The sequence below is a fragment of the Lissotriton helveticus genome, chromosome 3_1 (assembly GCF_964261635.1).
Source record: "Lissotriton helveticus chromosome 3_1, aLisHel1.1, whole genome shotgun sequence".
In the NCBI taxonomy this organism is placed as follows: Eukaryota; Metazoa; Chordata; class Amphibia; order Caudata; family Salamandridae; genus Lissotriton; species Lissotriton helveticus.
The window spans coordinates 1,462,462,684-1,462,475,684 of record NC_136061.1 but is presented as its reverse complement, the minus strand read 5'-3'; positions in this window follow the sequence as shown (position 1 = coordinate 1,462,475,684).

The window sequence follows — 13,001 nt, the reverse complement described above, 5'->3', positions numbered from 1 at the left end:
CAAGTCAATTTTTTATATTGCCTGGATCACTTTTACTCAGAATATATTTTTAAACAGCAAAATAACCTTTATTAATTGCTCCCGTCTTCATTAGCCAATTACTGTTACCTAAATTTTGGCTGTAAAAACACTAGGTATGAATTTATAAAGCCAAAAGGCAAACGTTGTTTGAAAGTCAAATGAGTGTCGTTACATTGGGTCCAACCTTTAGAAGTTTTTAAATAGCATGTGTAATGCTCTGATGTTGTAGAAGGACCATCATGACAAATAATAGCTGAAGTTGCAAAGGTTCTTCCTGATATCGATAACTGAGAAGCCACAAAACTTTTTAATAGAAGTTGTCAATTTAGTTCCATCAGGTCTACATCGTTGGAACATTAAAATGACATAGTGGCCATCATTTTGTAGAAATAATGCTATAATTATAAATTTACTTACGCTTCTTCACATGCACTTTTTTATATTTCTACTTCCTGCCTGTTACCATACACTGCCCAAAGTTAACTTCACTGTTAAAAAATCAAAACTACCTGTCTGAACTTAAACCCAACAGTGCCATATTTCTACAGATTTTTTTTTTAATGCAAATTTCAGCACAAAAATTGAAAGAGAACAAAACGTTTCCTTTGAAATTGTCCTAGAGATGAACAATGAAGAAATCATTGAACCCAATGACTTGGAATTCATGGATGAATCACGGGACCATGAACTTCTACAATGTGTAGAATCTGTGGATTTGTTAATTCAATATGAGGACGTTTCTGACAGTCAAATGATAGAAGTTATGTTTATTTAGAAAAAGAATCTGAAAAATAAATGTATATTTAATAATTCTAAAATTGTTTGATACATTATTCATTTTTATATGTAATTCTTAAACTAGTACCAAATTGATTATAATGTCAAGTCAGACTTATAGTATACTGTGCAAATTTTTTGTGTTACATTGTAATTTTGCTCATAGATACTTCCTTTCTCCCACTATATTATCTCCAATGTGTATTTGACATCTCTTTTTCATCTCCTGCCTCCATGTTCTTTCTGCTTTCCTGACAGACTGTTGTATGGATTCCATATACCACAATAACTTCTATAACAACATGCAAATTATCTACAGAGGAAACGGTGTACATTGAATTTAAGACTCTGCATTGGTACCTACATGTTGGTACTTAAATCACCCACACAACACAACAACTCTATTCAGAGATACCCTACCTCTAAGCACTTTAAATTATTATTTTAGTGTTTCACTGAGTTTTCCCCATGTGTGGGGGGGAGGTGTGTGTGGGGGATGTGCAGGGTGTGTCTGTGAGTTGTGTATGTGTGTGTGTGTGTGTGTGTCTGGGGGGATGAGGTGTATAGGTGTGTGGGGTATGTGGTGTGGGTGGGGATGTGGGTGTGTAAGGTGTGTGTGTGGGTGTGGGTGTGTGGAGTGTTTGGGTGTAGGTGGGAGTGTGGGTGTGTGAGGTGTGTGTGGGGTGTGTGTGGGTGTGGGGGTATGTGTGTAGGATGTGTATGTATGTGTGGGATGTGTGGATGTGTCTGTGAGGTGTGTGTGTGTGTGTGTGTGGGGGGGGGAGGTGTGTGTGTGGGATGTGTGGGGTGTGTCTGTGAGGTATCTGTGTGTGTGTGTGTGTGTTGGGGGGGTGAGGTGTGTGTGTGAGTGTGGGTGTGTGGGATGTGGGTGTGGGTGTGGATGTGTAAGGTGTCGGTGTGGGGTTGTGGGGTGTTTGGGTGTGGGTGGAGGTGTGCATGTGTGAGGTGTGTGTGGGGAGTGTGTGGGTGTGGGGGTGTGGGGTTGTGTGCGTGTGGGTGTGTGTGGGACGTACTTGTAGGTACCTAAAACAGCCACAGAACCCAAAAGCTCTTTTCAGAGCTACCCTACCTGTAATCACTCAAAATGATTATTTTACACTATTATTTTCACTATTTTTCACCAAAGTATGCTCCCCGGTACGCTCCCCAGTGCGCGTACCGGGCGCTCCCCCCGCGAAAATCGAAAAAAAATTAAATTTTTTTTTTGTCCCGCGTGACCCTTTTATGGCCCCCACATCAAACCTAGAGGGTCAGGGGGGGAGTACCCTGCCCCCTTTTGGTCATTTCCCCCTTTTGTTTTTAGCCACCTCTTGTGTCCCGGTCCTACCGAGACACAAGATGGCGGCCGCTCCGGACTGTTTCGAATGATTACAGACACCCGAGAGCCAATCAGCTTCCCGTGCGCAAGTCGCGTGGCGCGCCCGGAGCGCTCCCCGGTGCGCGTACCGGGGCGCTGCCATAGATATATAAATCTTTTTGAACCTAAATTACTCAAAATCCTCTGGAGCACATATCTTGAGACATAGCAAAGGCACATCGGGCTACCAGTCCCTACAATTTTGCCAAGTTTGGTGAAAATCCTTTCAGCCGTTCGAGCTAAAAGTGCGACCTATGGAAATTAACATGGGGAAAACACGTTTTGGGACCCCCCTTTTATCTCCGACCGCCAGTAGGTAATATATATATATATATATTCACTGAAAAAACCATAGGTTATAGACCATATATAGTTAGGAATTTGCATTTACAAAACCTTGAAAATTCACTGAAAAAACCATAGGTTAGAGACCATATATAGTTAGCTGGACATTTTATTGACATAAAACCAATGAAATTCCATATATAGTTAGTTGCACTAACTATATATCGCGCACCCGCAATCCACTGCTGATGATGTCACATATTACATCATTCATGACATGGTCAGTGACATCACTGATGACATCACTGATGACATCTCAAATGACATCACTGATGACATCACTGATGACATCTCAAATGACATCACTGATGACATCATCTAGTGTCTGTGTGTTTTTGTAAAGTTTAAATATGTTTTACATATTGAAGAATGAGTGGATGTATGGAAGACTGAGTGTGTGTGTGGCTGGCTGGGTGGTGTGTGACTGTGCATATCAATGTGTACTTGTATCAGTGATTGTATAAGAGAGTAAGTATGTGTTAGTATATGTGTGAAAAGTATGGTGTTCTGTGTTTAACTGCATAGATGAGGAAATCGAAGTGTGATTGATTCTTCACAGGACTGACTAGGTGTATGAGTGCATATGATAGTGTTGTAATAATGAGTGACTGTATGTATGAGTGATTGTATGGGTGAATGAGTGAATGTGTGTGTAGACGTAGGAATCAGTGAGTGCGTATGTAGTAACTGGTATTGGTGTGTCATGATGTCATCAGTGATGTCATTTGAGATGTCATCAGTGATGTCATTTGAGATGTCATCAGTGATGTCATCAGTGATGTCACTGAAGTATGGTGTTCTGTGTTTAACTGTATAGATGAGGAAATGGAAGTGTGATTGATTCTTTACAGGACTGACTAGGTGTGTGAGTAACTCCATGGATGAGTGGCAGTGTGTGAGTGTCTGCATAGGTGTATGAGTGCATATGATAGTGTTGTAATAATGAGTGACTGTGTGTATGAGTGATTGTATGGGTGAATGAGTGAATGTGTGTGTAGACGTAGGAATCAGTGAGTGCGTATGTAGTAACTGGTATTGGTGTGTCATGATGTCATCAGTGATGTCATTTGAGATGTCATCAGTGATGTCATCAGTGATGTCATTTGAGATGTCATCAGTGATGTCATCAGTGATGTCACTGACCATGTCATGAATGATGTAATATGTGACATCATCAGCAGTGGATTGCGGGTGCGCGATATATAGTTAGTGCAACTAACTATATATGGAATTTCATTGGTTTTATGTCAATAAAATGTCCAGCTAACTATATATGGTCTCTAACCTATGGTTTTTTCAGTGAATTTTCAAGGTTTTGTAAATGCAAATTCCTAACTATATATGGTCTATAACCTATGGTTTTTTCAGTGAATTTCATTGGTTTTTTAAAAGCTAATATCTATAGCTGTAAAATATATTCTTTATTACGTGACGTATCACGTAGCCACGTGAGACGCCTCATGACGCGTCGCATAACCGTGACGTATCGGCTCTGCAGCGCAAACAAAACCCGTAACGTAAGCGTGCCGGAGCACGCTTACAGATATATATATTTTTTTTAACCTTAATTAGACAAAATCCACACGTGCACATATCTTGAGGCCTTGCAAAGGCACATCAAACAAACAGTCCCTACAATTTTGCCAAGTTTGCTGGAAATCTATTCCCTTAATTTTTTTTTTACTGTTTCTCTTGGTTTTCCCCTTGTTACGCTTACCGGGACGCTACCCGGTACGCGAACCGGACGCTCCAAAAACACAAGATGGCGGACTCCCGTTACGCTGCCGGTTAGCTGCCCGGTTCGCGTACCGGGAAGCGCCTCTACCGCGAAAAATCGCGGGGGACTTTAATATCCCCCTCATCAATCCTAGTGGGTCAGGAGGGGTTTACCTTGCCCCCTTTCCTTCATTTCCCCCTTCTTTTTTCACCACATCTTGTCTCTCGAACCTACCGAGAGACAAGATGGTGGCCGCTCCGGACTGTTTACAATGTTGACAGCTACGCTGCCGGTTAGCTGCCCGGTGAGCTTTGTTTTTTTTTTTTGCCCCGCGGGGCACTTTAATATCCCCCTCATCAATCCTAGGGGGTCAGGAGTGGTCTACCTTCCCCCCTTTCCTTCATTTCCCCCTTTGTTTTTCACCACATCTTGTCTCCCGATCGTACCGAGAGACAAGATGGCGGCCGCTCCGGACTGTTTAGAATGTTGACAGACACCGGAGAGCCAATCAGCTTCGCTTCGCGAAGTTCCGTTACGCGTCAGGTACGCGAACCGGGGCGCTAACCGGAGCGCTGTCACAGATATATATATTTTTAAACGTCAGTTTCTCAAAATCCACTGGAGCACATATATTGAGACATAGCAAAGGCACGTCGGGCAAACCATATCTACAATTTTGCCAAGTTTCATGTAAATCTATTCAGCCGTTCGAGCTAAAAGTGAGTCCAACCGCCCTATGGAAAAATGAATGGGAAAAACGCGTTTTGGGACCCCCCTTTTTTCTCGCCCCCCCCTTGACGAAACCCCCCCATATTTTCAGGGGCTGCTCAGACACAAAATGTGCCATTTTCCTGAAAATTTCAGCCAATTCCGTCCACAAACGCCAAAGTTATTAGACATAGAATTTTAAAAAATCCCATAGGAAAAAAATCCTAACTATATATACCTACTGGCTATCGCCAGTAGGTAATGTATATGTATATACATATATATATATATATATATATATATATATTACCTACTGGCGATAGCCAGTAGGTATATATAGTTAGGATTGTTTTCCATAGGGAAATCACAACATTCTATTGGGAATAACTTTGGCGCCGGTTGAGGAATCTTCCTGAAATTTTCCTTAACTTTGCCTCGCGGCGTACCGCTCCTTCCCTGAAAGTTTAGGGGGATTCGTCAAGCGGGGGCCGAGATAAAAGGGGGGTCCTAAAACGTGTTTTCCCCATGTTAAATTCCATAGGGCGGTTGGACTCACTTTTAGCCCGAACGGCTGAATGGTTTTCCACCAAACTTGGCAAAATTGTAGGGACTGGTAGCCCGATGTGCCTTTGCTATGTCTCAAGATATGTGCTCCAGTGGTTTTTACGAAATTTAACTTTGAAAAAATATATATTGGGCTACATTGGGCTATATATATGTTAGAGCCCAAATGTAGCCCAATGTAGCCCAATGTAGCCCAAAGATGGCCACCAGAGACAAAAAAAACAAATGTAGCCCAAATATCAGCCAGATGTAGCCCAACTATAGCCCAATGACAGAATGTCCCAGAGTGTTCTAAAGAACAACTAGAGCACTAACAGTCTTACTTATGACAAAAGTATGGCACACCTGAAGTCATCTTGATTGGAATAAAGTGTTAACACTTAAAACATTTAATTTGAAAAGGAACAAAAGTAGGGGGTTCATTTTGCCATAGAAATTATGATTAGTGCTGAAGAAAGAAAAATTAGGGCACATTTTGAGTGACTTCTCAAATCCTCTTATATTTCATTAAAAAAATTCTGATATGCAGTCTCCCAAGATGGCCACCAGGGACAAAAGAGCCCAAATGTAGCCCAAATATCAGCCAGATGTAGCCCAACTATAGCCCAATGACAGAATGTCCCAGAGTGTTCTAAAGAACAACTAGAACGCTAACAGTCTTACTTATGACAAAAGTATGGCACCCCTGAAGTCATCTTGATTGGAATAAAGTGGTAACACTTAATACATTTAATTTGAAAAGGAACAAAATGAGGGGTTTCATTTTGCCATAGAAATGTTATATATATATATATATATTCACTGAAAAAACCATAGGTTACACACCAGTTATAGTTAGGAATTAGCATTTAAAAAACCTTTGAGATTCACTGAAAAAAACATAGGTTTCACACCAGTTATAGTTAGCTGGAAATTTTACTCGCAGAAAACCATTGAAATTCCCACGTTATAGTTAGTTGGACTCACTATAACTTGCACGTCTGCAATGCACTGCTGATGACGTCACATATTACATCACTCATGCATATATTTAAATATTTAAACATTACTCGCTAATATATGTATTCACTAAGATACACTTAATAAGCCAGTTAACCAATCAAGTTTTTTTTTTTTAAAACACTGAAAAAAACCATAGGTTTCAGGCCTTATATAGTTAGGAATTAGCATTTAAAAAACCTTTGAAATTCACTGAAAAAACCATAGGTTTCAGGCCTTATATAGTTAGGAATCAGCATTTAAAAAACCTTTGAAATTCACTGAAAAAACCATAGGTTTCAGGCCTTATATAGTTAGGAATTAGCATTTAAAAAAACCTTTGAAATTCACTGAAAAAACCATAGGTTTCAGGAGTTATATAGTTAGGAATTAGTTTTTAAAAAACCTTTGAAATTCACTCAAAAAACTATAAGTTTTAGTGGTGTTATAGTTAGCTGGACATTTTACTCATACAAAACCAATGAAATTGCTCCTATATAGTTAGTTGTACTAACTATATTTCACACACCCTCAATCCACTGCTGATGATGTCACATATTAGATCATTCATGACATGGTCAGTGACATCACTGATGACATCTCAAATGACATCACTGATGACATCACTGATGACATCATCCAGTGAATGTGGTTTGCTTTGTTATTTAAATATGCATTATATAATTATATAATTCTCTTCAGCCGTTCGGGCTGCAGCCGTGTCTAATCGTCCTATGGAAAATAACATGGGAAAACACGTTTTGGGACCCCCCTTTTTTCTCAGCCCCCCCCTTGACAAATCCCCCCCAAACTTTCAGGGAAGGAGCGGAGCAGAGCTGGCCATCTTCCTTTGAGAAATTCGCGAAGATTCATCAACCGGCGCCAAAGTCATTCCCTATAGAATGTTGCGGATTTCCTATGGAAACAAGGTCCTAACTATAACTACCTACTGGCGACCGCCAGTAGTTTATATATATATATATATATATATATATATATATATATATATATATTACCTACTGGCGGTTGCCAGTAGGTAGTTATAGTTAGGACCTTGTTACATAGGAAATCCGCAACATTCTATTGGGAATACCTTTGGCGCCGGTTGAGGAATTTGCTTGTAATTTTCCAAAATGTTGTCCAACTCCGCTGCGCTCCTTCCCTGAAAGTCTCGGGTAGATTCGTCAAGCGGGGGCCGAGAAAAAAGGGGGGTCCCAAAACGTGTTTTCCCCACGTTAATTTCCATAGGACCTTTAGACACGGCTACAGCCCGAACCGCTGAACGGAATTACACAAAACTTGGCAAAATGGTAGAGTCTGGTACGCAGATCACGCTTTTGGTTAAATAGTGTAAATCCCTCCAGTAGTTCCTGAGAAAATTAAAATTGAAATCAATTATATATCTTTAAGCGCGCACCTTGCCGTGCACGAGCTTCATGCTGATTGGCTGCCACTGTCTGTCAACACTCCAAAACAGAAATGGATGGCAGCCATCTTGTGCCTCAGTAGACTGAGGCACAAGAAAGCAGAAATAAAAGTGTAGAACTAAAAAAGGGGGCAGGGTAGAAGCACCCTGACCCCCTAGGCCTGCTCAGGGGGTCCCACAGGGACCCCCAAGGCAAAGAAATTTTTTTTCCGAAAAATCGCGGGGTGCGCGCATGGTGCGCGCACCCCATGATTTCCCCCCCCAAAAAAATTATTATTTTTTTGCCTTGGGGTCCTTGTGGGAACCCCTGAGCAGGCCTAGGGGGTCAGGGTGCTTCTACCCTGCCCCCTTTTTGAGTTCTAAAACTTCTCGAGCACAAGCTGCATGCTCATTGGCTTTCAACACTTCAAACCAGGAAGTGTAGGCAGCCATCTTGTGCTTGGTAGACCGAGGAAAGCAGAAAAACAAACATGTCGAACACAAAAAGGGGGCAGGGTAGAAGCACCCTGACCATCTAGGCCTGCTCATGGGGTCCCACAAGGACCCCCAAGGCCAAAAATGTTTTTTTTTAAAAACCCGGTATGTTTATTTAAAAATTACCCCCCAGGGGGACCAAATTGTGGAGGCATAGTGATAAAGAAGTGTGGGGGGTGCCCAATCCCCCCCACACTGCCCCGGGGACCGCCGCCCTCCGGGGCAAAGCAACGCAGCCCCCTGGCGCATACTGGAGGCTCCTGGTGGGCTAGTTGCCACCCAGGGAATTAGTTCCCCCTCTGCAAACGCGCCCGTGGGCTGCGCTGCAGAGAGGTGTAAAAAAGGGTGTGGCCTCATTACACCTCTCTGCAATGCAGCCCCTGGGAAATACTGGAGGTTCCTGGGGGGCTAGTTGGCCCCCAGGGACCCCCAGTATGCAAGGGGAATTAGTTCCTCCTCTGCACATGTGCCAGGGGGCTGCGTTGGTCACTTTTGTGACACAGCCGCGGTGCAAAAGATGCACCATGGTGCGTGTTATTTACAACGTGACGCATCTGGGAGATGCGTCATGTTGTAAAGCCCTGTGCCTTAAGGAGGCGTTATGGTGCAGGGGGATGTTCCTGCGCAGGAACGCCTGCTAAAAATGGCTAAGTGAAATCTACAAGATTTCACGCAATCACTTTTAGGCCAATGCTATATCAAAACCCTGCGCCTGATTGAAGCAGGCGTAAGGCTTGACGCAGCATTAGTTGAATGGGCCCCCCAGGAGCATTGCTGGAGCTGCATCGCGCATGCGACGCAACTCTAGCAATGCGACACCTTTACGGCACAGATGCGTCACGCATCTGTGCCGTTTTTGTCCCATGGTGTGCCACATTATAAATGTGGAACATCAGTGGTGGCGCTTGGGTGGTTTTGCTTGTCGTAGGTTACTTGGCGCATCACTGCTGATTTGCAGAGATGCACCATGTAACGTGCATCTGCCTCCTTGTTTCAGTCACTCTTTTACTTCACTTTCTTCAGTCACTATACTTCCTTTACCTCACTCATTTGCTCAGTCCCTTACTCCATTTTTGTCATTCATTTCATCTAGCCATTTATACACTACACATTCATTCAAAAGAAAGATGACACAGTGCATAAGAAATAGAGCTCTTTTTTGAAAAATGTGTTAGTTCTGAAAATAACTTTTTTTTTTGGTTTTGTTATTTTGTATTTTTTTTTCTTTTTAACAAAGTTTTATACTTTTTTTTGGGTTTTTTGAAACGCAAACTGAAATCCTGAACTTCAAAAGTGTTCAACGGGAACAACAAAAAACTGAAATATAAAAAAATTATCGCCTTCTTGTGCACACATGGTCCATGATGCGCTTTTCAACAAGCACAAGGCTTTGTTCAGAGTATACAAGAATTTTGTTGCACTTGTTGCACCTCATGTGCACCTTCTTTAAATATGGCCTCAGGTCCAGTTCGGCAGTTGAAGGAGATGGAGGTGTTGCCGATGAAGTGCTGGCCACAGCTGGTGGCATTTGTGTGGCCAGGGCTCAAGTGGATGCCTTCGCAAACTGCGCAGGGTGCACTTGCCTCACATGTCTCATCATCGTGTGAATTGAAAATGAATATTTTTTCGAAGGGTTTCCCCTAGAAAGGACAGTATCACAAATGGTGCACGTGACTTTAGGTGCATTCACCTTCTTTAGTCCTTCAGGATATCGAAAAAATTGCCAAATAAAAGATTCCTTCACTCGCCGTTGAGGAAGTCGATACTGTTCATCAGAATCAGATGATGATGATTCCTGTCTGGCTGCCATTTCAGTTATTTCTCAGAGAAGCTGGAGAGGGTCCTTCTTCCACGAGATTGAAACAGATAAAGAGGGAAATGGGTGGGGTTTTTGAAGATTCTAGAACTGAAACTACTATGAACCAATGAAAAGTGTTGTTTTTGAGTTACATGACTTGACGTGCGCGCTCGGGTGCGTGCACCCGGTCGCGCATGTCACTTTACAATGGTGGTCTGCCCGATTTTCATAAAAGTTTAAAAACGTAAAAAGGAGGCAAGGTAGAGACACCCTGACCTCCTAGACCTTCTCAAGGGGTCCCAGAAGAATCTCGACGGGTTGAAAATAGCGGGGTCCGCGCACCCGGTCTCGCACCCCGTCTCAAAATGGCGTTTAACTCGATTTACATAAAAGTTTCAAAACGTGAGAAGGAGGCTTGGTAAACACTCCCTGACCCCCTAGGTATTCTCAGGGGGTCCATTAAGGACCCCCAAGGCCCAAAAAATCCGTAATTTTTTTAATAAAAAGTTGCGGGGTGTGCGCACTCGCTCGCGCGCGTCGGAATAAAATGGCATTTTACCCGATTTACATAAAAGTTTCAAAACGTGAAAAGGAGGAAAGATAGACAGTCCCTGACCCCCTAGAGTTCCCAAAACAACTCCGACGGGCAAAAAAACATTTTTTTTTATTTTTTTTTAAATGTTTCGGGGTGCGCGCACCCGGTCGCGCACCTTACAATTGAATTAAAAAAAAAAGTCGAGTTATGTGACTTAAAAACAACATTTTTCATTGGTTCATAGTAGTTTCAGATCTAGAATCTTCAAAACCCCACCCATTTCCCTCACTATTTGCTTTATTCTCCTGGAAGAAGGACCCTTTTTGGAGCTGGAAGCAGAAAAAAGAACAGGATGGCAGAAAGACAAGAAACATCATCTTCTTCATCTGACTCCCACATGGAATATCGCCAGCCAGCTAAGAAAGGGAAATCTTCTTTTATTTGGAAGTTTTTTACTTTTCCTGAGCATCAAAAAAAGGTAAATGCCCCTAAAGTAACGTGTACCCTTTGTGGTACTGTTCTTTCAAGGGGAAACCCTCTTAAAAAATACTCTTTTTCTATCCATACCATGGTAAGACATGTAAAAAATGTGCACCCTGTGCAATATGCCCAAGTAGCCACAAGAGCTCTGGCTCAGCAGATTCCACCAGCTGTGGCCAGCACATTTACAGCTCCACCTCCATCGCCAGCAACAGCAGAAATGGACGTTAGGCCATATTTGGCACATGTGCATATGCGGTGCAACAAATGTTTTGATATTATTGTTTATGGAGAACAGAGCCTGAATCTAATTGAACGCATGATTCAGAATCATAAATGCTCTGAAAAGAGATCATTTTTTTTCTATTTTTCATTTATTTTGTTCCGGTTGAACAGTTTCCTTGTTGCAGTTCCTGAATTTGAGGGAAGGAAGGGACTGAGGGAAAGAGTGAGAAAAGGGGAGTATGGTGAGTGACAAATGAGGAGTTGAAGAGTAACTGAAAGAAGGGGACTAAGGGTAGGGGAGTGAGTTAAGGGGACTGAAAAACTAAAAGAAGGGCAATAAAGAAAGGAGAAAAAAACTACTTTCAGTGTTTTGATGTTGTATTTAAATTCATAATAAAAAAAATAATTTTACACATATTTTATTTAGGGGTTAGCATTTAAAAAACCTTGCAAATTCACTAAAAAACTCATAGGTTTTACACATGTTATAGTTAGGAATTAGCATTTAAAAAACCTTGCAAATTCACTGAAAAAACCATAGGTTTTACACACGTTATAGTTAGGAATTAGCATTTAAAAAACCTAGCAAATTCATTGAAAAAACCATAGGTTTTATATCAGTTATAGTTAGCTGGACAATTTACTCATACGAAACCATTGAAATTCCCACGTTATAGTTAGTTGTACTCACTATAACTGGCGCGCCCGCAAAGCACTGCTAAAGACGTCACATATTACATCACTCATGACATCACTGATGACATCTCAAATGACATCACTGATGACATCATCCAGTGAATGTGTATCTTTCTGATAAAAAAAAAATATTTTATATATGTGTACCTAAACATCGATGGAAAAACAAACGATTAAATTAGAGTTTAAATGGATGGGGTTTTTTAATTGATTGTATAACTAATTTATTAAGTGTATGTTACTAAATATATGTATTACCAATTATTGTTTAAAATTGTAAATATCTGTATTACTGTCTTCCTTTATCTATAGACGGATGCTTAGGTTGGTGAGTAGCTACATGATTGTCTATATGGGTTATTAGTTAGTTTTTTGAGTATTAGTATGAGTGTCTGTTAAGTTTGGTGGGAGGTATTACTTTGTGCATATATGAATGAATGAGTGCCTTACTGTTTGCATATGTTTTGAAGACAGCATGTGTGCACGACTGTATGGATGGATGAGTGTGTGTATAGGTGTGTTAGTGAGTGAATGACTGTCAGAATCATTTCTTTATGAGTAACTACATATGTTTTAAATTACTATAAGTAAGAATTGATGCATATAGGTAAGTATGTGTGAGAGTGAGAAATTGTAAGACTTTCTGTATAAATACTTTTTTGTTCTTATAAGAGATAGTTTTAGTGAAAAAGTATGTGTACATTTCTGTAGAAGTAAGAGTAGTGGTGTATGTATAGCTGTATAAGCAAGTGTATGGTTGTTTTATAATTTATTTGCTTGTGTGAGTATGTGTGTGAGTAACTCTAAGGATGAGTGTCGTTTTGTAACAAAATGTATAGATGAATGAGTATTTATGATGATTGAGTATGTGTATGAGTA